At 34.3% G+C, this 25,741-nt stretch overlaps 1 protein-coding gene across 1 annotated transcript in view; it reads right to left on the bottom strand.

Moving 5' to 3' along the window:
• The window catches only part of LOC131846165 (uncharacterized), a 117,805-nt gene that overhangs the window by 82,712 nt on the left and 9,352 nt on the right, over window positions 1-25,741 (bottom strand). The window lies entirely within an intron of this gene.

Genomic DNA, 25,741 nt, shown 5'->3' with positions numbered 1-25,741 from the left:
TTTTTATTCTATCGACATATTAGAAAAGGGCAAGACATTTAGTTGGAGCTCTGGTATTTTTTATTTTACCTAGATCAAACTACCAAACCTTAAAGTAATAATATTTAAGATACCAGACAATACAATTAGAATTTTGCGACAAAACAAATCTTTCATTAATTAGACAGACTTATTAAGGATGGAATAAAGACTTAGTAAGGAAACATTCCTTTTTAGGTAACAATTAGTACATTTTTTGTTTTATATGTCTGGTTGTCTATAAGAGGTTGCTTTGTTTTTTTTATAATTATATGCTTCTTTTATGCTCAATAAAGACTTTTAATTATTACTATTTTTATATTGTGGTGAAGAATGTAGGCGTGGACGAAGTAGGCGATCGATCTCAATGAAAACTAGGCATCACCTAAATGCAAAGCAGAGCAAGCAATATGCAAATAATATGGTCCATTTATTGTTATCATCTTGGTACAATTTTAGCGTAACATTAATGAGTCAGGGAGTTATCAGCGGATGGTGATGGCGCCGGGGCAGATAACAACTAATGAGTACAATCACGTTTTTTTTCGGACTACTCTAATGCTGTTAGCCGCAGATGGCCTTTACAGCTTCATAGAACGATAGGGGGCGGTGCAGATGGCACTACAAACCAAGAAAGGACTTATAGAGTGGCTGAAGGTCAAGTCTCGCCTGACGACTTTAGTCTGAGGAATAGCTAGGAGTTCGAACCTCGGTTCTGGCCGTCGTAATTTCGATCCCCGTTTCAATTGGACGGATGATCGATCGGAGGAAACGCTGTAATCTCTTTAATAGACAGATTTTGAATTAGAAACGAAGTGACGCAGTAAGCTGAAGAAAATACCAAAAAATACATTTTGTGAGTTGAAAACAGTTAAAATTATATGTATGCTACAATAACAGTAAATAAAATTACTCCCTCGATCCCATTTATTACGTTCAACATATACTGTACTCTCACCTTATAAAACACTTTATCTAAAAACGTATCACGATTCTGAGAATGAATTCTTTATTAACATCTTTCCTCGTGTCTGATAATAGGAAATCCGTGTTGTACGAAAATGTAGCTCAGGGGAATATCGTACATGAAAAGGTACATGATCGTTTATAATAAATTTAATGTTATTTGTTACAGTCTGAACATTTTTTTACATCCTCCTCTTTTGTTTACATTAATTCTACAAGTTACTAGTTTTACCAATGTGTTCTGTTAGATTTGGTGTATTTTTTTTTTATTTTCTTTAAAAACAGCATCTAAACGTAATTCCCGATGATCCATCCAATTCAAACGGGGATCGATGTTACAACGTCCTGGGCCGAGGTTCGGACACCTAGCGGTATATATGTCCTCAGACTAAAGTCGTATCCGTAAGGCGGGAGTTGGCCTTCAGCCGCTCCATAAGTCCTTCCGCGGGTTTCGAGTGCCATCTGCACTCGCCCCCTATCGTCCGGTGAAGCTGTAAAGAACAGCTGCGACTAACAGTTTTTTATTTGTTTGTTATTCTATTGTTCTTTTATTTTTATTTTCTATATATAATGTATTCATCTCTAATTTAATGCACTGTTTTTTATTTACATTTTGTCAGCATCGTTCTTTGTGTTGTGATGTGTGATGTAAGAAATGTTATTCTATTCTGTTCTTATTCTAAAATACAAATAAAAAAATGTAATAGCCGCATCAAATTTAAAACAGTATATAATAGTATTATGGGTAAAAGTTCAAGCAGAAAATATAACATGTAATATGAACTTCAAAGGTTAGATATAAAATAAAGTACAGTCGAGTCACGACCTTTACGTTACTGTAGGGAGAAATTTACTGAGATACTTGAGCGTTGGTTCATACACTTAATAAACTTAAAGGCTGAAAACCGTTCTGCCGTAAGTTAACGATAGAACAACTTTAATAATGCAAGTTATAATTTTATGAATAATTTTATAGACATACTAGGTGTACCGGCAAACGTTGCTTTGCTATATAAATTAAAATAGCTATTAAAAATAGGGCTAGATGCTAGAAGGGTTAGGAGTGGACAAGCCTTATCACTGGGGGGAAGGGGATTATTAGTAATGTGGACTAATAGCTAGCGACCATTGCTAGCAATGTACCAAGTCAAGTTGACCTCCAAGTGGCCCTGGAAATCATCGTGATAAATCCTTGGTGAATTTGTCACGATGGGCTAACTGACCTGACCTCATGTTCATTTTATCATCCTCCACTGGTGCCCCACCACCATGGTGCACCATTACATTATTAAATTCCATCCATAAAAAAAAATTAACAAGTATGACCATTTCAGCATTTTCATTTCAGGCTGTGGTAATTGTCCAGGGTTATTTATTTTATATTGGTATCATTTGAGCGCAGATTCTTTAATTATTTCTCCATTACGTTATGCTATGAAGAGATGCCGCTGTTTGAACAGTCCTTAGATATTATTAATACCACTTATAACAACATTTAGAATTAAAAGGCGAGTCTGGCGTGGCGTGACGTGTGGCGGCGTGGTGGGCCGGGTCATTGGGCTCCCTAAAATATGGTCGAGCGCAGAGATGGCTGGCTCATCCGTCATACTCGTGATTGAGTGCTGCTTATAGGGACTAGTCTGCTCTTATCACCACGACTGACTTAATTTTATTGTATACATATTTGACCCAAAAAAAAATTGTGCTGGTTGGTAGTTTGTATTCACACGTTTCGACTTGTAAATGTAAACTTACAAGGATTATTTAAAAGAGCAACACACAAGTTTCTTGTTATTTCTTCTTGTAACGAGACTTGCGAACTTGGGAATGAGCTCTCCGAACGAGCGGTAGATAAAAAAAATTTAAGACTATTCAAAAGTGCTTAAATTAAGTTTATTTGAATAAATGATTTTCTATTCTAGTCTAAGACTGTCGTATTTTTAATCTGTAACATGTGTAACATATCTTTCTATTATTAGCAATCTCGACGCATATAAACACGCGATCATTTGTCGATTAATCTGCTTGCTTTAAACAGGCAAATTACTTGTAATAGACAAACAAAAAATAATAGCGTAATAATTCAACAAATACTCTAAACGTGACCATAGACATTAATTAACTGCCGCAAATAAGTTTATATAGATTAAACATAATATCTCTAATAATAAGTAGTTATTACAAGACATACGTTAAACATTAATCCCTCTTCTGGGATAAGTCATCAATTGTATTTATAATATTATTGTACAATAAAGTACACACAAACAAACATTTATATTGCATCTCTCTCTCTGGGTGAATGTGTGGTGTGACAAGAATGGATAAAATAAAGAATGAATACATTAGAGGAAGATGGAATGAAAATGGCGCCGGTGTCGGAGAGGTTGAAGAGTAATCGTCTATCGTAGTATGGACATGTAATGTGTAGGAATGAAGATAATATTTTAAGAAAGGTGTTACATATGAATGTGGATGGGTGTACTCATACAAAACACCTACAAGTCATGCACGTGAATACAAGTGTATAAACACTGTATGTAACAAATGTATATACTGTGCGGGGATATACTGGCCCTTTATGAGGTCATGTATGTCTGTATGTAAACTACGGATGTACACAATTAGCAAATAGTAATTACCAAAATGAATTAGTACACTATTACGCGTGTAATGTAATGGAAAATCGAGGAATACACGGAAATATGGTTAACTGCTAACTAATAGGTGTTCATGTTGTCAAATTAGAACATAAATTTAGGAACCAAAGGCATTTTCCAAACACAGGTACGCGATTCAAAACATTCCTCTTTTACTCGACAACTCGACACCACTCGGGGATCGAAATTACGACGGCCTGAGCCGAGGTTCGAACCCCTAGCTCTCATCCTCCGATCGATCCCGCGTCCAGAACAAGTGAGGATCGAAATTACGACCCCTAGCGGTGGCCTCAGGTTAAAGTCGTATCAGGCGAGAGTTGGCCTTCAGCCGCTCCATAAGTCCTTTGGTTTGGAGTGCCATCTGCACTCGCCCCCTATCTGTAAAGCTGTAAAGGCCAGCTGCGGCCAATAGCATTAGAGTAGTCCAAAAAAAAATAAACTCGTATCAGTCTGACGCAGTACATAACTCAACGGTTGAGTCAGCTCGTGACCACGGCTAGTGCAACGTAGCTAAAACTTCATGATGGAGGACTGGCCGAAGGGTGTGGTGTATCGGTGCTACCGTGGCAGATTGCCGTCGTCAGTGTCGCGATCGCACATACAATATCAATATATTAGTTTTTATAATATTATTTTATATGTATGTTAGTCTATAAGGTATATATGATATGGGTCTAGTTGCCTGAAATAAATAAATAATAATAATAATAAATGTCCAATAATAATAAACCAGTCTGGAATCTCAGACGGTTGGGATTCGAGATACAAAAGATCCATCTATATACGCCGATGTGCTTCTGCCGGGGGTATGTTGCCATCTCCTCTCCTTAAGAGGGGAGATGAGAATTTGTTTTAAGAAATAATAATAATAATAATAAAAATTTGGAGATAGATTGTAGGAAATACCTTTATTTGCCATAAAATTATTCGTGTTAAGACCGAATAAAAACATATGGTTAATGAGATAAATAATTAATGTCACAAAATTATATCAGTTATATTACACAACTAGCTGTTCCCGCGACTTCGTCCGCGTGGAATTTAACTTTATTTTTCTAAAATAAAGGTAGCCTAGCTTTTATTTTAGAAAAATAAAGTTAAATTCATTATATACGTATTAATATTCAAAAAATTTATTTTTTAATATTAATACGGTACATCAAAATTAAAAAAAATTCCGCCTTGTGTATGAATGTACTAGTTCTGATAGCTAGTGGTCGCCCAGTCATCGAAATTAGACCAAAATGAAAGATACAAAGAGGTCATTGAACCAGCTATAATAATTAAACAAAACATATGCTGCAAATAATATATATAATCTATACATATAAATAAAATTGGAGCGTCTGTTTGTAATATTGAAATAACCGTTTTTTACGGTATTAACACCAAAATAACATTTTTTACAATTTTTGTCTGTCCGTCTGTTTGTTCCGGCTAATCTCTGAAATGTCTGGACCGATGTTAGTCACACAGCCAGACAAAAATTGTAAAACATGTTATTTTGGTGTATGTACCGTATTTATATTCATATGCTTATAGTAAAAAACGGTTATTTCAATATTACAAACAGACACTCCAATTTTATTTATATGTAGGTAAAGATGTATAATCCTATTAATATTAATAACATTTTTCAAAATTTTTGTCTGCCTGTCTGTCTGGTTGATCCGGCTAATCTCTGATATTTTTCTGTTATTTCAATATTACAAACAGACAATCCAATATTATTTAGATGTATAGATAATATTAAATACATAATTACAGCTGAGTAACAAGACTAAAATTGTAATTGAGGATAACAATGAGGAAATTGTAATAACATTATGTCTAGTCTATATTTAATAGTACTGTTATTAAATGTAGTAACTCATACTTACATTAAACTAGCTACTCGACCCGGCGTCGCACGGGTGTACATGTATTATACATATAAACCTTCCTCTTGAATCACTCTATCTATTAAAAAAAAGCTCATCAAAATCCATTGCGTAGTTTTAAAGATTTAAGCATACATAATAATAATAATAATAATAATAATCTCAGGACAATTCACACAGCGCCATCTAGACCCAAGTTAAGCTAGCTAAAGCTTGTGTTATGGGTACTAGATAACTGATACAAATACATAGATATTTTTTTTGTAAATACATACATATTATACATAGAAAACACCCAGACCGATACAAACAATCATACTCATGGATACAAATGTTTGTGCCGTGCGAGGAATCGAACCCGCAACCATCGGCCGTAAAGCGGTGTGCTTGACCGCTAGACCACCGAGGTCGTCATACATAGGGACGGACAGACAGCGACAGCGACTTTGTTTTATACTATATAATGAGTTGTAACTTGCTACTTTATAAATCATCATGTAACTTTATTTATTAGACTAGCTGAGCCCGCCACTTCGTTTACGCAGCGCACGCAACGGAACTGCTCAAATATTGTTAGACATCCAATGAGAATCACTGGCAATTTTTTATACTCTTTTATCCATATTCAAAATATGATGTTGTTTATATACAATTTGTTTTATACACTTCTGCGCTCTGCTACAATAAACGTCTCTACAAGCATCTCTCTTATTGTCATTTACGATTACTGATATGAATTATTTTCCCTGTTTTTGAAACATTTTTCATTTCAGCTCCGCTTCTATTGGTCGTCACCTAATGTTATATAACTTAAAGCCTCGACAAATGGACTATCCAACATAAAAATAATTTCTCAATTCGAACCAGTAGTTCCTGAGATTAGCGCGTCCAAACAAATAAAATCATCAGCTTTATAATTACCTAGCTACTCGCCCCGACTTCGGACGGGTGTATATGTATTATACATATGAACCTTCCTCTTGAATCACTCTATCTATTTAAAAAAACCGCTTCAAAATCCGTTGCGTAGTTTTAAAGAATTAAGCATACATAGGGACGGACAGCGACAGCGATTTGTTTTATACTATGTAATTATTTCTTATATTTATTCACCGCAAAAAAGAATAAGAAAAAATATTACATACCAATAAGCATTAAATTAATTAAAACAAATTTTGTCTATTTTATTTATTTTTTGTTTTATACTCTTTTTTAGTTATTGAACTTTGACTTCGTTATCAGGATTCACACATCCCCATCCAGACCCAAGTAAAGCTAGCTAAACTAACTGATGCAAATATAAAGTTTAGAAAAGAAAAATGGCAGTATTCAAAATGTATTTTTTTTTTACAAGCATTTAAACTTTTTTTTTTAATTTATTTAAATTATTTTCCTTTAAAGTTTTAAATTTACACAGAAGTATTATATATCATTTTAAAAGTATTAAATAATGATTAAGAAGGCGTGGTTAACTTAATTGACTACATAAGTCAAAGGAGGCAATTCTAGCTTCTGATTCTGAAAAACATAATTTTTCTATTTAATCGACGATATACATATTATATATAAAAAAACCAAGACCAATACAAACAATCATACCCATGAATACAAATCTCTGCCCCGTGCGAGAAATCGAACCTGCGACCATCGGAAATAAGGCGGTATTACTTCACCGCTAGACCGCCAAGGTTGTTAAAATTTATATAAATCTGTTTCTAAAATAAAAGTAGCCTAAGTTATTACATCAGCTACCTGGCAAAAAAAGTCCCGTCAAAATCGGTCCAGCCATTTCAGAGATTACCCGGAACAGACAGACAGTCAGGCAAAGATTGTAAAAAAATGTTATTTTGGTGTATGCACCGTATTTATATTCATATGCCTGTAGTAAAAAACGGTCATTTCAATATTACAAACAGACACTCCAATTTCATTTATATGTATAGATTATATGTATGTAGTTTTTTTGTATTAGATATTTTTGTTAGTTTGATAGGATTGACAGTTGTGACATTGAACCGGTAATTAAATTTAAACTCTACCGTTATCACTGCACCACAGAGGGTATCAGTTGTCAGTTATCAGTTATCAGTTATCAGTCACAAGACACTGACGTCGCCCTATTATCTATTTAGTATGTACTCATAATACACTAATCATATCCGGATATTTATTTATATATATTGCATGTATACATATAAATAAAATTGGAATGTCTGTTTGTAATATTGAAATAACCGTTTTTTACTACATGCATATGAATATAAATATGGTACCTACATATAACAAAATACCATTTTTTACAATCTTTGTCTGTCTGTCTGTCTGTTCCGGCTAATCTCTGAAATGGCTGGACCGATTTTGACGGGACTTTTATTGGCAGGTAGCTCATGTAATAAGGAGTAACTTAGGCTACTTTTATTTTAGAAAATTAAAGTTAAATTCCAGGCGGACGAAGTCGCTAGTAAAAAATAAGTATGCAGTTATAAAGTTAAGTAAATTCACTACCTCCAAACCTCCAACAATAGAAATCTTACTATTTTACCACCAACTTTACCTAGAGTTAAGTTTTTCCCTTAAGGGGATACCTTACCTTCCCCTAAATATATCATTTAAAACTTCTCGTATTAATCCGAACAATTCCTCAGAACACTCCCCGTGATATATGCGGTAGAAAATGCACAAAAATGCAATATCTCGCCGCAAAACCAATCGGTCGAGTCTGAAATCTGAGAATGGTTGAGAATATTCATATGCATGTAGTAAAAACGGTTATTTCAATTACAAACAGACGCTCCAATTTTATTTATATGTATAGATTATATATATTACTTGCAGCATATGTTTTGTTTAATTATTATAGCTGGTTCAATGACCTCTTTGTATCTTTCATTATGGTCTAATTTCGATGACTGGGCGACCACTAGCTATCAGAACTAGTCTTCATACACAAGGCGGAAAATTTTATCACACCACTGCCTGACCACGTCGAATGAATAAATCGAAATTAAATTATAACCGCCTAAGCTGAGGTTCGAACCCCTAGCGGATCTGTAACAAAGAGGTGTCTACCGCAAGACCATTGAGGCCGTGGTGGACGGTGATCTTCAGCATGAGTGGTACTACGGGAGTCACATATAATATTGTTCATATTGCAAAGCTCGTTTCTCATCATCATCGCAGCCCGGAAGACGTCCACTGCTGGACATAGGCTTCTAAGATCACCACGACGATCGGTCCTGCGCTGCTGAATCCAAAGCCCATTACTCACTAAACGATTACTTGAATGACGAGCGTGCATGGCAATAGTTGTTCATGCACGGGATTTTTATTCAACGTTAGACATAGACACCTATATAAATATATATTGTAAATTGTAAAAATAATATAAAACAAAGTCGCTGTCGCTGTCTGTCCGTCCCTATGTATGCTTAAATCTTTAAAACTACGCAACGGATTTTATGCGATTTTTTAATAGATAAGAGTCATTCAATAGGAAGGTTTTTTTTTATTCTTTATTGCACTTTAAAAGAGTGTACAAGAGGCGAGCTTAATGCCATATGGCATTTTCTACCAGCTAACCTTTTGGTAGAACTAGAAAGCGTTGTAGGGCAGTAATGGCGAAAATTTGTGATATTAATACTGTAATAAATAATTAGCTAAACAAAATCTATGTACATATATAATTTATGTTGTATAAATATAATATATACTTTAAATATACATAAATATATATATATATATATTGAAATATATAAATTACACAGAATAAATACATGGTTATACAAGGTTTATATATATAATACATGTACACCCATGCGAAACCGGGGCGAGTAGCTTGTTGTAAATAAACTGGCTTTAAAAAAAAGTAATTCAATTGAGTTTCTTGTCAGTTCTTCTCAATTGGATCTATATACTGAACTGGACGGTAGGGAAAAAATTATAATATAAAAAACTTCATGTTCATAAGCGGCTAAAACGTCCTAAATTAACCTAGGCGACAGTCACCACTTACCGTCAGGTACGCCCTCACCTTGTTTAAGATTCCATTGGGAGGGATCGCTAGCAAGCAACCAATAGAAAAATAAATTGAAATATTAGACAGAAAAAGAACATAGTCCGAGAGACAACCAGCACGTAGGCAACGGTTACCATTCACCATCAGGTACGTCGTCAGCTTGTTTACGATTTCAATCAAATAAAAAAAACGTTTCCTATCCGCCGGGACGGATCGCTAGTAATTAACAAATTGAAAAATAAATTTAATTATAATACTGTTAGGGTTCACATCGATATTGTCGAAAAATCTGATATTTTATATTAAAAGAAGGTAGTTTCATTATTACTCGGTATCGTTAAACTAGTTGCATATAACCCCCACTCATATCTTCTCTGTATAAAAGGGAGGGTTTTTGTAAGCCGCGGCACCCCTCCGATCGATCCCCCGTCCATTCAAACGTTAAACTAGCCGAGGTTCGAACCCCTATATAACGTATCCGTCATATCTTCTCCATGTATAAAAGGGAGCTACGGCCAACAGCATTTAGTAAAAAAAAAAAAAAGGCCGCGGCATTCGGTCTTTGAACACAGGATGTGCTGGTTGTATTTTAATTGCTAAAGTGAATTGTGTTAGAGACATAGTTAAATTAATGTTATATAGTTGTTATTTTACTACAATACATACTTTTACTAGTACATAGAGTTGATATATCTAACAATACCTATAGACAAACCGCATAGTTCGAGAGACAACAAACATTTTATCATCTTTCCGAATGAGCGGTAGATTAAAAAATGTAATGACTATTCAAAAGTGCTTAAATGTAAATAAATGATTTTCTATTCTGTTCTTACAATTTATTAAAATTCACAATTACCGATTACATTTCGGTGTGGTGTGTGTACAAATTAATTAGAACAGTTGCAACCTAATAACGCGTGATATTCTGTACACACACTTGTATGTTTATTATTTGCATTAATTTATTTACTTCAATAATCAATTGTCTTCTACATAATATGCAACATCGTATATAATCTATATAAATAAAACTGGAGTGTCTGTTTGTAATATTGAAATAACCGTTTTTTACTACATGCATATGAATATAAATACAGTACATACACCAAAATAACATTTTTTTAAATTTTTTTCTGTCTGTCTTTTTGTTGCGGCTAATATCTGAAACAGTTGGACTGATTATGATGGGGCTTTTTTTGCATAATAAATAAAATAAGAATATTTTTATCATTGTATAATTGTTTAAGTAGTAAAATTAGTTTTAAAACGTGTTGGCAATTAGCTATAAGTTTATATTGAATATTATTTGCATGAATATCGAAATACCATATAGATATCTAGACTGTCGAGTCCATCCATCATATACAGTAGCAGATAATTTGCATTAACTAATTGTTTTCAATTTCCTTTACAGTATTTCTATGACTATGTTTTTTTTAGATATCAGAATTTTCAGGAGTGTTTCATTAGCAAAGAAAGAAGTTTTACTATACTGTTTATCCCATTAAACCAAAATTAAAAAATAAACAAAAAAATAAATATAGCAACGAAAGAAGTTTTACTATAGTGTTTATCCCATTAATAACAAATAAAGAAAAAAATCAATAATTTCTAGTATCAATCGCGTATTATAATTATAAAAAATAATTATGAGATAAACAGTAACAATACTATACTAGCGACCCATCCCGGCATCGCACGGATGCATTACAAAACTCTAAATTTCTCTTCTTGTATCGGAACGACCTCGGTGGTGAACGGCCTCCTATATCTACGGTAATCAAAGCTTATGTTATGTGTACTAGAAAACTGATATAAATACTAATATTTTATTTTCGTTAATGATACAATCATACTAATCAATACAAATGTTTGTACCGTGCGAGAATCGAACCCGTTACTATCGGAAGTAAAACGGTATACCAAACCGCTAGACTATCGAGTCCTTCATCACATACAGTAGCATATAACGAATAACCACTTGTTTGAAATGATATAGAGTAGAAAAAAATTACAACAATCTGTAACATGTCTGACTAAGAAACATAACAGTATCCAACACTACATTTCTAGTCAGAAACCTAGGATGAACTGCGGCCAAGTTCATTGACACGCGCGACTGGAGTGCCCGCTAGGGTTGCCAGCTTTTTTGTCATAAACCAAACGTATAAACGTGGTTTGGATAGGAAAAAATAGGCTTTATTCATTTAAAAACGTATTTCTGTGTGCTTTTACACTATAGCTGTGAAAAATGTTACATTTCGTTCAGTAATTATAAATCGTTAAGTACCCATAACGAGTATTTTGTGAGGACGCATCACAGTAAAGGTTGAGAGTAAAGTATAATCACCAAAAATGAAGTAGGATACGTTATTATAAAGTATGGTTGACAACCATAATGCGCGCGCGCATCTGGCCATCATGCTAGCGTCAACAAAAATCTTTCACAACTCTTTCGAATCGCTATAGCAACCCATTTGTTTCTATATATCTATGCTAATATTATAAAGCTGAAGAGTTTGTTTGTTTGCCCGCGCTAATCACAGGAACTAAACTAAAAAAAAATTGTTGACTATTCAAAAGTGCTTCAATTAAGTTTATTTGAATAAATGATTTTCTATTCTATTCTATTCTATATGTATTTAGTATTCATATAATATCTAACTTTGTATAGTGCGCCACCTATCTTTCTCTTACCCAATACTATCTCCCTGGTTGTCTGTAAGAGATTGCTTTGAGCGATAAGGTCATCTTTTATAGCATATCTTTCTTTTTTGTAATAATTTGTTTCTTTTATGCACAATAAAGAGTTTTTTTATTATTATAAAGAATGAATACATTAGAATAGAATAGAAAATCATTTATTCAAATAAACTTAATTTTAAGCACTTTTGAATAGACAAAATTTTTTTTTAATCTATCGCCTATTCGGAAAGCTTATTCTTATTCTTCTTGTGATGAGACCATCACAAGAAGAATAAGTAAGAAACTTGTGTGTTGCTCTTTTAACCAATCCTTGTAAGTTCACATTTTACAAGTCGAAACGTGTGAATACAAACTACCAACCAGCACTAATTCATTTAGGCTCAAATATAAAAACACAATAAGATTAAATCAGTCGTAGTGAAAAGAGCAGACCAGTCTACAAGCAGCATTCGTTCACGAGTATGACGGATGAGCCAGCCATCACTGCGCTCGACCATATTTTAGGGAGCCCAATTCGAGGAAGTATGAAGGTGGCGCCGGTGACGGAAAAGTTGAATGGTAATCGTTTGGTGTTTCTAAACTATTGCTGGGCTCCTCAAGAGGTACGAACTTCAGCTCAGGGGTCGTAATAACGACCTCAAATGGAATGTGGGATTGATCAGAATGGAAGCCTAAAACATTTGGAAATTCCTATTCATCACATCAAGTACGGGGTCTTGGAGACGACGTACTTATTCGTACTGGTGGCTTTCGAAGCTACAGGGGTGTGGGGGGCGGAGGCAAAAGTATTTATAAACGAGTTGGGGCGGCGCATTGTCCACAGAGGCCATGATCGACGTTCCGGATTGTATCTGGCGCAAAGGATTTCCCTAGCAATTCAACGTGGAAATGCTGCGAGCGTTATGGGAACCTTTAAGCCGGGTACGATACGGGACAATCATAGCAATTAACTTTTAGGTGTTTTTTTTTATTTGTTTTTTTTTTATTGTATGTATTAATGTAATTAATTAATATTGAAAAAATACATACAATGCTAACTCATCTGGAATAACAATTGTAAACATTCATCACATTGTAATGGATAGACTGACATATTAATAAATCCCCAAGTGACTATTAAAGCATGACGTCATTCAAAACAAGCAAATTAGATACTAGCCTGTGCTTGCGACTTCGTCCACGTGCGTGTGACGAAGTTCCATACAAACTTTCATCCCCTATTTTATTTTACCTCCTTAAAGGTAAAATTTTTTACAACTTTGAAGCATATTTAATCAACATTTCGTACAACCTTTCAACCCCTTTACAACCCTTTTTTCGCATTACAAAGTTATTAGTTAGTCCTTTGTCAGAGTCTAGACTATCTGTGTATCAAATGTCATTTAAATCGGTTCAGTAGTTTTGGCGGCGAGGTTGGTTTTGGAGGCGTGAAAGAGTAACAGAGTTAGTTTATCATTTATAATATTTAATATATATAAACATGATTGTAGTATGTGTGGGCAGATTCATTGTTCGTAGACATGCGTTGACAGGAATGGCCAACCATTCGTGGGCGAGGCAGTCGTGAATTGACGTTAGGTTTTGCAAGGACATCTATTTTGTTTGTTTATATAATTGCAATAACAAGCAGGGCCCGATGGTAGATGGTAGCTGTCGTCTATAAGGAAGGGGATTATTAGTAGGGCTCGGAATAGATAGAATGTTATGTACTTGCGATTTTGTGACATCAATAGTACCTATGGATATAACCTACTATTTTCTTTTTCGCTGTATAAATGGATAATGAATATCAAAAGAAATTCCTTGACACCCAGTAATGTCGAAAAAATAAGTTTTATATTATAACTAGCTGTCCCGGCAAACGTTGTTTTGTCTTAAAATAAAAAATAAAAAATTAGGGGTGGACTACCCCTAACATGTAGGGGGATGAAAAATAGATGTTGGCCTACTCATTGTAGATATATAATATATAGAATAGATGTTGGATTCTCAGACCTACTCAATACTCTCACAAAATTTCATGAGAATCGGTCAAGCCGTTTCGGAGGAGTATGGGAACGAAAACTGCGACACGAGAATTTTATATATAAGATAAACCTGACGATGATGATTTTGTTCTTGAATCTTTGATCTTGAATTCGAAGACGAATAATTGTCACCTTTGGAACACTCTACTGCACTCTCATTTATCTTTTCAATTGCAATAAATATCTGAACATGTTTTTTATCCTTCCACTCACTCCTATAAACCTATAAATAAATAATAAATGTAATTTTCATGATTCTATAATTATATAAGTCGCATTGCATTGCATGATAAAAGTTCCCGGTAATCAAACTGATTTTAGGTCTTATACATGTCATGTTGACTTTCTTACTGCAAGTACATAAAATTGCATTACCTATTCCGAGCCCTAATTATTAGTAATGTAGATTTTGTGAATGGTGGAAAAAAATATATCTCTATATTTATATCAGTTGTCGAGTATCCATAACACAAGCGCAGAGCAAGAGTTAGCTTGGAACTAGATGGCGCTGTATGAATTGTGCTTAGATATTATATTAAAGTAACCGTTTTAGTCGGTCTGTTGCACTCAACACCATGAATTTTTGATTCAAATTCTGCTATAATTCTCATTATTTCTTCTGGAAGCTTTACGAGCATAATATCTTGTTAGGGTTCACTTGATATTGGAGAAAAATCCGATAATTTAAAAATATTAAAAGAAGGTAGTTTCTTTATTACTCGGTATCGTTACACTGATTGCGTATAACCCCCATATCTGTTTGAGAGGAGGGAGTTTTTATAAGCCGTGATATTCGGTCGAAGAGCACAGTTTTTGTTACTTAGGGGATGCCGACGTCATAGTAGCTTTATACATGCAAAGTCTCAGCCCGATCGGTTTAAAATTGACAAACTTTCATCCCTTTGGGGGTAGAATTAATCAAAATCCTTTCTTAGCGGATGCCTACGTCATAACATCTACCTGTATGCCAAATTTCAGCCCGATCCGTCCAGTGGTTTGGGCTGTGCGTTGATAGATCACTATGTCAGTCACCTTTGAGTTATATATATTTAGATAATGTATATAAATGTTTGTTTGTATTCTCAGACAGAACAATAAACAATTTTCATATCATTTTATATATTTAAACGAAATTCTTACAGTCGTGTAAAGCCGAGGCGGGGCCTTAGTAATAATCTCAAGAGATTTCTCCCCACTAACTACCATAGAAGCCACTAGACTAGTAATTTGAATCATTCTATTACATTACCAAGTCGCAACTAATATTACAATTAAGAAAGTATGTTTGTTCATTACAGTTTCACAATTAACAATATAATGTATATATATAAATAAAAATTGGAGTGTCTGTTTGTAAAACTGAAATAACTGTTTTTTACTACACGCAGATGAATATAAATACGGTACATACACCAAAATAACATTTACAATTATATTTTTCAGAATCAGAGGCTAGAATTGCCTCCTTTTATATAAGTCAATTAAATTAACCATGCCGTCTTAATCATTATCTAAATACTTTTAAAATGATATATAATTACTTCTGTGTAAATTTAAAACATTACAGGAAACTATTTTAAATAAATTAAATGAAAACTTAGCTTATCTTTTTTAAAAAAATGTACATTTTGAATACTGCCATTTTTCTATTTAACTTACTAGAAAACTTTATGTATTTGCATCAGTTATCTAGCACCCATAACAAGTTCTAGCTAGCTTTACTTGGGTCTAGATGGCGCTGTGTGAATCCTGATAACGAAGTCAAAGTTCAATAACTAAAAAAGAGTATAAAACAATAAATAAATAAAATAGGCAAAATTTGTTTTAATTAATTTAATGCTTATTGGTATGTAATATTTTTTCTTATGTTTTTTTGCGGTGATTAAATATCAGAAATCATTACATAGTATAAAACAAAGTCGCTGTCGCTGTCTGTCCCTATGTTTGCTTAAATCTTTAAAACTACGCAACTGATTTTGAAGCGGTTTTTTTAACAGGTACAGTGATTCAAGAGGAAGGTTTATATATATAATTCATGTACACCCGTCTGAAGCCCGGGCGAGTTCCACGCGGACGAAGTCGCGGGTGCAACTAGTATACATATAAAATTCCGTATATATTTATATTTGGAATGGATTACGACATATATACTGTTTTTGATGCCGTTTATCATGGTTACGCGAAGATGCGTATAGCAGCTAGTTTCAAACATTATGCGTCAATAAGATATATTTTAAATTTAATCAGTAAGTGAATCACCTTCTGATAACTATTCATACCTATTCAAATATTATATTAATAAACTATTTTAGGCTTTTCTTTAAATATAACATACTGTGGCCAGACATTGATTATTTATAAAAAAAACCAACCTCGATAAACAAAACAATGTGATTACTGCAACACTGTAGGTACTTACAGATATAAAAAAATATTACTGTGCACGACACACCTTTTTAGACTTCTATTGTATACTTTTTATAATATACATTTTACATATTATATGTTTCGTCCCATATTTATTGTCAACTAGCTTTTTCCCGCGGCTTCGCTCGCGTTAATTTATCTCCTTAGGGGTGGAATTTATCAAAATCCTTTCTTAGAGGATGCCTACGTCATAGTAGGTTTATGCAAAGTCTCAGCCCGATCGGATTAAAATTGACAAAGTTTCATACAAACTTTCATCCCGTATTTCATCCCCGTGGGGGTAGAATGAATCAAAATCATTTCTTAGCCGATGCCTATGTCATAATATATACCTACATGCCAAATTTCAGCTCGATTCGTCCAGTGGTTTGGGCTGTGCGTTGATAGATCACTATGTCAGTCACCTTTGAGTTATACATATATATTTAGATATGAGAGTTATACGATTGTTTTATAACACTTCTATCACTGCGCTCTACTATAGTAAACGTCTCTACAAGCATCTATATTATATTCATTAAATTTCTACTATAAATAAATAAACTTAAGCAATTTAATTTATATTCACGACTTTATATCCCAGACGGGGTAGTCAGTGACAATGTTAACTGTCGACCACATTTCAGTATAACATATTGTACGATAAACAATTGTTTTTGCGAAAACTGCGTTGACGGAAAGTACAATATTCCGTAACTACAAGTTGTTTATATAGAGAAGGAATAATAGAATAATTCTAGTATTATTAATCATATATAATATACATAGAAAACAGCCCTAAATATTATAATACACACATATTATACATTTGACAGCCTTGGTGGTCTAGCGGTCTAGCACACCGCTTTACGACCGATGGTCGCGGGTTCGATTCCTCGCACGGTACAAACATTTATATTCATAAGTATGATTGTTTGTATCGATGTTTTCTATGTATTATATGTATTTATTTACAAAAAAAAATGCATACATGTATTTATATCAGTAGTCCAGTACCAATAACACAAGCTCTGCTTAGCTTGGGACTAGATGGCGTTGTGTGAATTGTCCTGAGATATATTATAGAAAATACCCAGACTGATACAAACAATCATACTCGTGAATACAAAAGTTTGGGCCGTGCGGACTCCTGTGAACATTCTGGGTAGCGCTACTTGAGTTCTATCGAAAAGTCTAGTAACTTTTTCCTGTGAAATAATTATTTTCCAAATTATCGCCATTTTTTACTTTTTAAGACGATTTTTGAATATCGTGTGCCAAGTTCACAGGAGTGCCGTGCGGGGAATCTAAGCCGCGACCATCGGAGGTGAAGCTGTGTGCTCCGCTAGACCACCGAGGTCGAAAGCATTAGTTTCGCTAGAATGCCTCCAGTAAACAGTGTATCACAATATTATTTCTCAGCGATGTTTTTGTGCCGATCCGGCACTGCAGAAACTGGCTGGTAGAGTTTATGTACAATACATTAGTATAACCTTGTCATTGTGATGAGAAGCGTGCGGTCAAAGTCACTGCCAAACTACATGTTCACAGTGAATTCTTAGATGTTTTGCATCTAAGAATGATTACATTTCAGTAATAAGCCTATAAAGCCGAGTTTCAAGTAAACTGGCAAGCAGCACCGTGTGTATATTTGGAGCCTACTACTAATATTATATTGGAGAGTTACTACTAATATTAAAATAGGAACCGACAAGTAACATGTTTAGAACTTGCGAAGGCTACAGTATATTTCATATATGAAAACTAGCCAAGTTAGACCTTAGGCTACAGTATACTATCTACTAAGTTATAAGAAGAAATGATATTTTATATTGTTATAAATACATTTCAGGATAGACCATTGAACTTGGCACCCATTTAGATCTCATCTCTTTTGTCGTAGAAGTCAACAATCAAGGCATATATCATAATATGAAACTCGGCTATCATTTAACATTTATGTTTTTGATGGGATATAACTACCTACCAACTCCGTTTTCGTACGGATTCATGTATCTATACATATATTTACGGTACATACACCAAAATATTTTTTTTTACAATATTTGTCTATCTGTCTGTTTGTTCCGGTTAATCTCTGAAATGGCTGGACCGATTTTGACGGGACTTTTTTTAGCAAAATTGTAAAAACTGTTGTTTTGGTGTATGTACCGTATTTATATTCATATGCATGTAGTAAAAAACGATTATTTCAATATTACAAACAGACACTCAAATTTTATTTATATGTATAGATAAATTAGTTACTAGCTGAGCCCCCGGCTTCATATTTGTGGTATTGAAGTTCATAACTGCTTTGTTTATTAACCGATTAGAATAAACAAAACTAAATTTAAACGAAGCTTGCCACAATACATTAGTCATAACCGCACCCAAATCGGTTAAGCCGTTACTGCGATAAGCTATAATGGGACTAGATGCGCTGTGTGAATTGTCCTGAGATTATTATTTTATTACTATATTATCTGTGGAATCATTATTACATAGTATAAAACAAAGTCGCTGTCGCTGTCTGTCCCGATGTAAGTTTAAATCTTTAAAACTACGCAACGGATTTTGAAGCGATTTTTTAATAGATAGAGCAATTCTAGAGAAAGGTTTATATATATAATATATGTACACCCGTGCGAAGCCGGGGCGAGTAGCTGGTAAAGAATACAATTATTATTGATTACAATTTCGCAAGTATATCTAAAAATTATTATACATATATTGTAACTACGCATCGGTTCGCGCCTCCACCACCTCAGTCACGATGACAATGAATGGTTGTTTTGCACAGTTTACTCAAGTGTCCGATGAACAATCGAGTTGACAACAATCGAACCCACAACCCCGCGCAATCAACACACCAGCGACACCGGCTGCTAGGGTTGCCAGCTTTTTTTGACAAAAAAATTGGTTACTTAACTGGAGTAGTAGGAACAAAAAGTATTTTTCAAATTTCATGTTTTCATTGCTTTAAAAACGTATTTTTGTGTGCTTTCAACACTAGATCTGTGACAAATGTCACAACTCACAATTGACATCTAACATTTCGTTCAGTAATTATAAATCGTTAAGTATCCATAATGAGTATTTTGTTTTACGCATCACATTAAACGTTGAAAATAAAGTGTTTTATATATATTTATGTATAAAGTAGGATACGTTACTATAAAGTATGGTTGGCAACCATTTTTATATTTTAACGTCAGGAAAATCATCACAGAGGCCCACCGGCTTAGTGGCCAAATGGGGACTGCCAGATTCATACCGGCCAAAAACATGATGACTATTCCTTCTCGAACATATCGCCGTAGCCATGGGATCGCCCAGGAGGAATAGTCGTCAGTCAATCATATGCATTCTCCACCACCAGCACGGTTCCCATCGAAGGGACCTTTCATCTAGGCGTGCAGGGAATAGCCTCTGCACGCCACCGCAGGACCCTAAGCACCGGCGGGTGCCCCATTAAATTAAAAAAAAAATGCATCCCTAGTGAGCATCGGATCGATGGTTGGCAACCCTACCGGCGACACAATAACTGTGTAAACATTTGTTGTAATCTACATTGTGCAATATATTCACTAGTTATTGTATATAGATAGATAGATAAGATTTTTATTTGTATCTTAGTACGCACATACCGAACCTATATGATTCGATTATAATTACATCACAGAATATTTAGACCAATAGCATACAGCTGGCAATAGTAACGCGCATTTGGAAAGAAGAAACTTGGAAAAAATAAGAACTATGTTTCCATTTCGAAACTACTTCGAACTGACTGAAGACTTGACATATTATAAGAGTCATTAATAGACCTACATGAATAACATCTTTATGTAAATCTATTAATAACACTGAATGGAAGAAAAAAATTTAGACCAATAGTTTAACAACGCTCGTTTGAGAAGAATAAGAACTGAGTTTGATCTTAGCTCGAGAGCACTCTGAATTGACGGTAGATTTGACATATAGGAGTCTGTAATAGACCTACATGAATAAAGATAAAAGAAAAAACTATATGATTGAGATATGACATTATATTACTTTTAGTCTAAATGCACTAGAACAATTGAATTCCGCGTGTTGATCTGATTAATATCGGTGGCAATTTAGAGATATGATAACAGGAATGGTCATGAAGCCTCAGTGACACATTCCATCAAATTCGGATATCTGATGAAAGACAAGAGAAAAGAGAAGAGAAGATAAAAGAGAAGTGATAAGAGAGAAGAAAATTGTCAAACCCCAATTATCAAACTTGCATGGTAACTAATGATGTTCAACTTTTGTTGATGGAATACGGAAATGAATGAAACTGAAAGACAAATATTGCTGAAAGAAATAAATCTAAACAAAATTAATTTAGGATTTCAAAGTATTTTATCAGAACCTGTACCAAAACAGTAGAATTTGACAAATTTGTAGATAAAAGTTAAAATCGGTAATATTTGTCTTTACGTATGTAACAAACTAATAAGCCAAGATTGAGCTAACAGGCTCAGTATTATGATCCTAAGCTATTAAATAAATAAAGAAAGAAAAACGAGCGACAGTGCACTGAAAACAGGGCCACAATAGCTTGCATATAACGGTCGTTCCCTCGCACAATAACACAAGTACCTGTCAAGTATTTCACCAACATTCCGAGTGTGTAATTCACTACATCGCAGACAGATATATTCGTGGAATGTGCTAGAATATGTAAACATTCTTCACGAAAGACCACGAGTGATTTAGGGCTACCCCACTTAGCGATTCGGTCGTCTACTGTTAAAAGAGGGAACGAATTTCTAGCAATGGACACAACTCTGTCAATTGGTAAATTCCCGGATAGATAGTAAGTGAGATAATTTCATATTTTTAGGTAAATCGCGAATATGGATATTACGAGTGTTTACGACCTCTATTTTTATATATATAAACTTTATTGCATTGTACAATATACGGGTTTAATGCTATTAGCATTCTACCAGCCAACCTTAGGGAGTGCAGAGATACTCGAAGGCGGTTTAGTAAATTAGATAAAAATATATTAAATATATATATACATATTATAAATAATTAAATATAACATACATACACATAATATATATTACTAGCTGTCCCGGCAAACGTTGTTTTGCCTTAAAAAAAACAAAAATTAGGGGTGGACTACCCCTAACATTTAGGGGGATGAAAAATAGATGTTGGCCGATTCTCAGACCTACTCAATACGCTCACAAAATTTCATGAGAATCGGTCAAGTTTCGGAGGAGTATGGGAACGAAAACTGTGGCACGAGAATTTTATATATAAGATAAACAAATTACACATATAATTAAGATGATGATGAGCCTCATCACAGTACAATGAGATACGATTTAAAAGATATACATTAACTCTTTTTTTAAAAGTATATTTAGAAGGACGTGTGCGGATGTCTTCTGGCAGATGTAAGTAGTTTTGACGTGGTCTAGTGTTTTGAGTAGTCATGCTCACTAAAATGTCCAGACTTGTGGCGGCGTGGTGGGCCGGGTCATTGGGCTCCCTAAAATATGGTCGAGCGCAGTGATGGCTGGCTCATCCGTCATACTCGTGAACGGGTGCTGCTTGTCGGGACTGGTCTGCTCTAATCACTATGACTGATTTCCTCTTATTAATTGTTTAACCAGTTGGTTATATATTCAATATTTTTTCTATTTGAGTAATTAATTGAATTAGTGCTAATTGGAGGTTTGTATTCACACACTTAAACTTAAAAATGTAAAGTAATAATAAAATTATTTAAAAGAGCAACACGCAAGTTTCTTGCTCGTTCTTCTTGTGATGAGACAGCTTTCCGAACGAGCGGTAGATTAAAAAAATGTAATGACTAATCAAAAGTGCTTCAATGTAAGTTTATTTGAATAAATGATTTTCTATTCTATTCTATTCTAGTGAGTTCAAGAGACGCAACACTAGGTGACAATGTAACAAATGCTAGCCTCACAGATGACACATGAAACAATGTGATTGTGTTTTCAGATTTAATTTAAATCGGTTCAGCAGTTTTGGCGTGTAAGCGAGACAGACAGACAGACTTAATTTCGCATTTATAATGTTACTAGTGTTTCGTTCTTACTAATATTATAAATGCGAAAGTAACTGTCTGTTCGTTTGTCTGTAATGGGGCGCATTCTTCTCGTTTTTACTGAAAGATTGCCGAGTGCCTCATCTCATTGTTGGTCCATTGTACTGTTGATGAGCCGTTCACCATGATGGACATGGTATTAACCGTCGTTAATGATAATCGTCCCCCATTGTCTATGACAGTGTTTCTCAATCCTTTTGATTTCGCGACCCCTTTACATGTTAAAACTTTCTGTACCCGCGATTCGTCCGTGTGGAATTTAACTTTATTTTTCTAAAATAAAAGTAACCTAAGTTACTTCTTATTTCATCAGCTATCTGTAAAAAAAGTCCCGTCAAAATCGGTCTAGCCATTTCAAAGATTACCCGGAACAAACAGACAGATAAAAATTCTAAAAAATCTTATTTTGGTGTATGTACCGTATATATATTCATATGCATGTAGTAAAACACGGTTATTTCAATATTACACACAGACACTCCAATTTTAATTATATGTATAGATGTATAGATATTTTGGCGACTCCCTTGTGTCATAGAACACTAAAGAAATAATTTAATTAACAGCATACGTTAGTTTAGAGGCTAATTGTGGAGAATAAAGTTCACATTACGTTAGTTAGGTAAAAAAATTGATTTTATTTGGTACATACTGTTATACGCGGGCCACACCGCGTCTGCACCAACGACGTTGTTGCGTCAACAGTAAAATATCACCAAAAATTGATAAACTTTTGAAAAATAAACAGGCACATCCTTCTCACTAAAATTGTGTTTTTATTGTATACGAACCTCGACTTTTTCTTTCAGCTGACGACACCCCGAGTAGGGCTTCGCGACCCCCCTGGGTGGGTCACGACCCACGGTTTGAAAAACACTGGTATAATGGTAATATCGATATAACATTGTAACATATAACTAACTTACAAACTCGTGACCTTCGGGTACGGAAATAACGCGGGTATAACTTAGTAACAGCAGATGCGGGTTCTTATGCATTTAAAAAAAGTTTTTAAGTTACTTCTACTCGTTCGCAGTGGTCTAGTGGTTGAGCAGGTCGCTTTACTGCCGATGATCGCGAGTTTGATTTCTCGCAAGGATAAAACATTTGTATTCATGAGTATGATTGTTTGTATCGGTCTGGGTGCTTGTTATTTACAAAAAAAACTATGTATTTATATCAATCTACAAACTCTGCTTAGTTTGGGACTAGATGACATTGCGTATATTCTCCACAGATATCTTATATATAAAATTCTCGTGTCACAATGTTAGTTACCATACTCTTCTGAAACGTCTTGACTGATTTTTATAAAATTTTATATGCATATTCAGTAGGTCTGAGAATCGGCTACTATATATTTTTCATACCTCTAAATGATAAGGGTTGTCCACCCCTAAAATTTTTTTTATTTTTTTATAAAGTGGCATTAAAAATACGTACAACCCTAAATTTTCACCCTTCTATTACCAACCTCTATATTTTAATTTAATTTATATGGCAAAACAACGTTTGCGGGTTCAGCTAATTATATATATATATACAAAATAAGACCCAGTTAACCATATAAATAATATGTGTATTAAACACGAAAGGGGTAAAATTTTTTTTTTAACTTAAATAACAAAATGCAACATCATAACGTAATAATTATAAAACGGAACATTGCAATAAACTTTATTTAAGTAAAGCCAGTCTTTATAATTAAAACACATTTTATCTGCATCTTCATTAATTGGTGTCATTATCATCATTACATAGTATAAAACAAAGTCGCTGTCGCTGTCTGTCCGTCCCTATGTATGCTTAGATCTTTAAAACTACGTAACGGATTTTGAAGCGGTTTTTTAATAGATAGAGTGATTCAAGAGGTATGTATATATATATAACTAGCTGTTCCCAAGACTAATTTACTCCTTATTACATCAGCTACCTGCCAAAAAAAGTCCCGTCAAAATCGGTCCAGCCATTTCAGAGATTAGCCGGAACAAACAGACAGACAGACAGACAGACAAAAATGGTAAACAATGTTATTGTTGTACCGTATTTACATTCATATGCATGTAGTAAAAAAACTGTTATTTCAATATTACAAACAGACACTCCAATTTCATTTATATGTATAGACACATGTACACCCGTGCAAAACCGGGGCGTGTAGGTAGTCATTAATAACTAATAAGCAACGATAGAATTTCTAGTTGTTTCTAAAGCCACTTAACATTATCAACTCATGATAATGGACTTTGCAAATTGCAAAGATAAGGAAAAAGACGTCTTAAGTAGGTATTTACACTTATTACGAAATCAAATCACAAGCAATTCGGCCATCAATATGTCAGTTACGTAGGGTCCAATGGAACTGTTACGGCCTTGGATACAAACACAATTGCCCTTGGCTCGTTTTCCGGATCAGCAGTGACCTTGATGACGATCGGGTGACGTCACCTATACATGTAAATAAAATTGGAGTGTCTGTTTGTAATATTGAAATAACTGTTTTTTACTACATGCATATGAATATAAATACGGTACATACACCAAAATAACATTTTTTACAATTTTTGTCTGTCTGTCTGTTTGTTCCGGCTAATCTTTGAAATGGCTGGATTGATTTTGACGGGACTTTTTGTGGTAAATAGCTAATGTAATAAGGAGTAGCTTAGGCTAACGGGGATTTCTTTGGCAGGTAGCTGATGTAATAAGGAGTAACTTAGCCTACTTTTATTTTGGACAAATTCTCTAATTAACATTTTTGTTAAATTCCACGCGGACGAAGTCACGGGTACAGCTAGTCTCTTTATAATTTCCCTAGCGACGCACCTCGGTTTTGCACGGCTGTAAAAATTTCGTTTAAATATATGCACGTATTAAACAGTGGCTACACAATGAACACAAATCCTCGGAACGATGAGGTCGCTCCGTGAAGCCTGTGA

This window comes from Achroia grisella, unplaced genomic scaffold (assembly GCF_030625045.1).
Source record: "Achroia grisella isolate CSIRO2021 unplaced genomic scaffold, CSIRO_AGI_Agris_v1 utg503, whole genome shotgun sequence".
Taxonomy (NCBI): domain Eukaryota; kingdom Metazoa; phylum Arthropoda; class Insecta; order Lepidoptera; family Pyralidae; genus Achroia; species Achroia grisella.
This window is presented reverse-complemented; position numbering and strand designations above follow the sequence as displayed.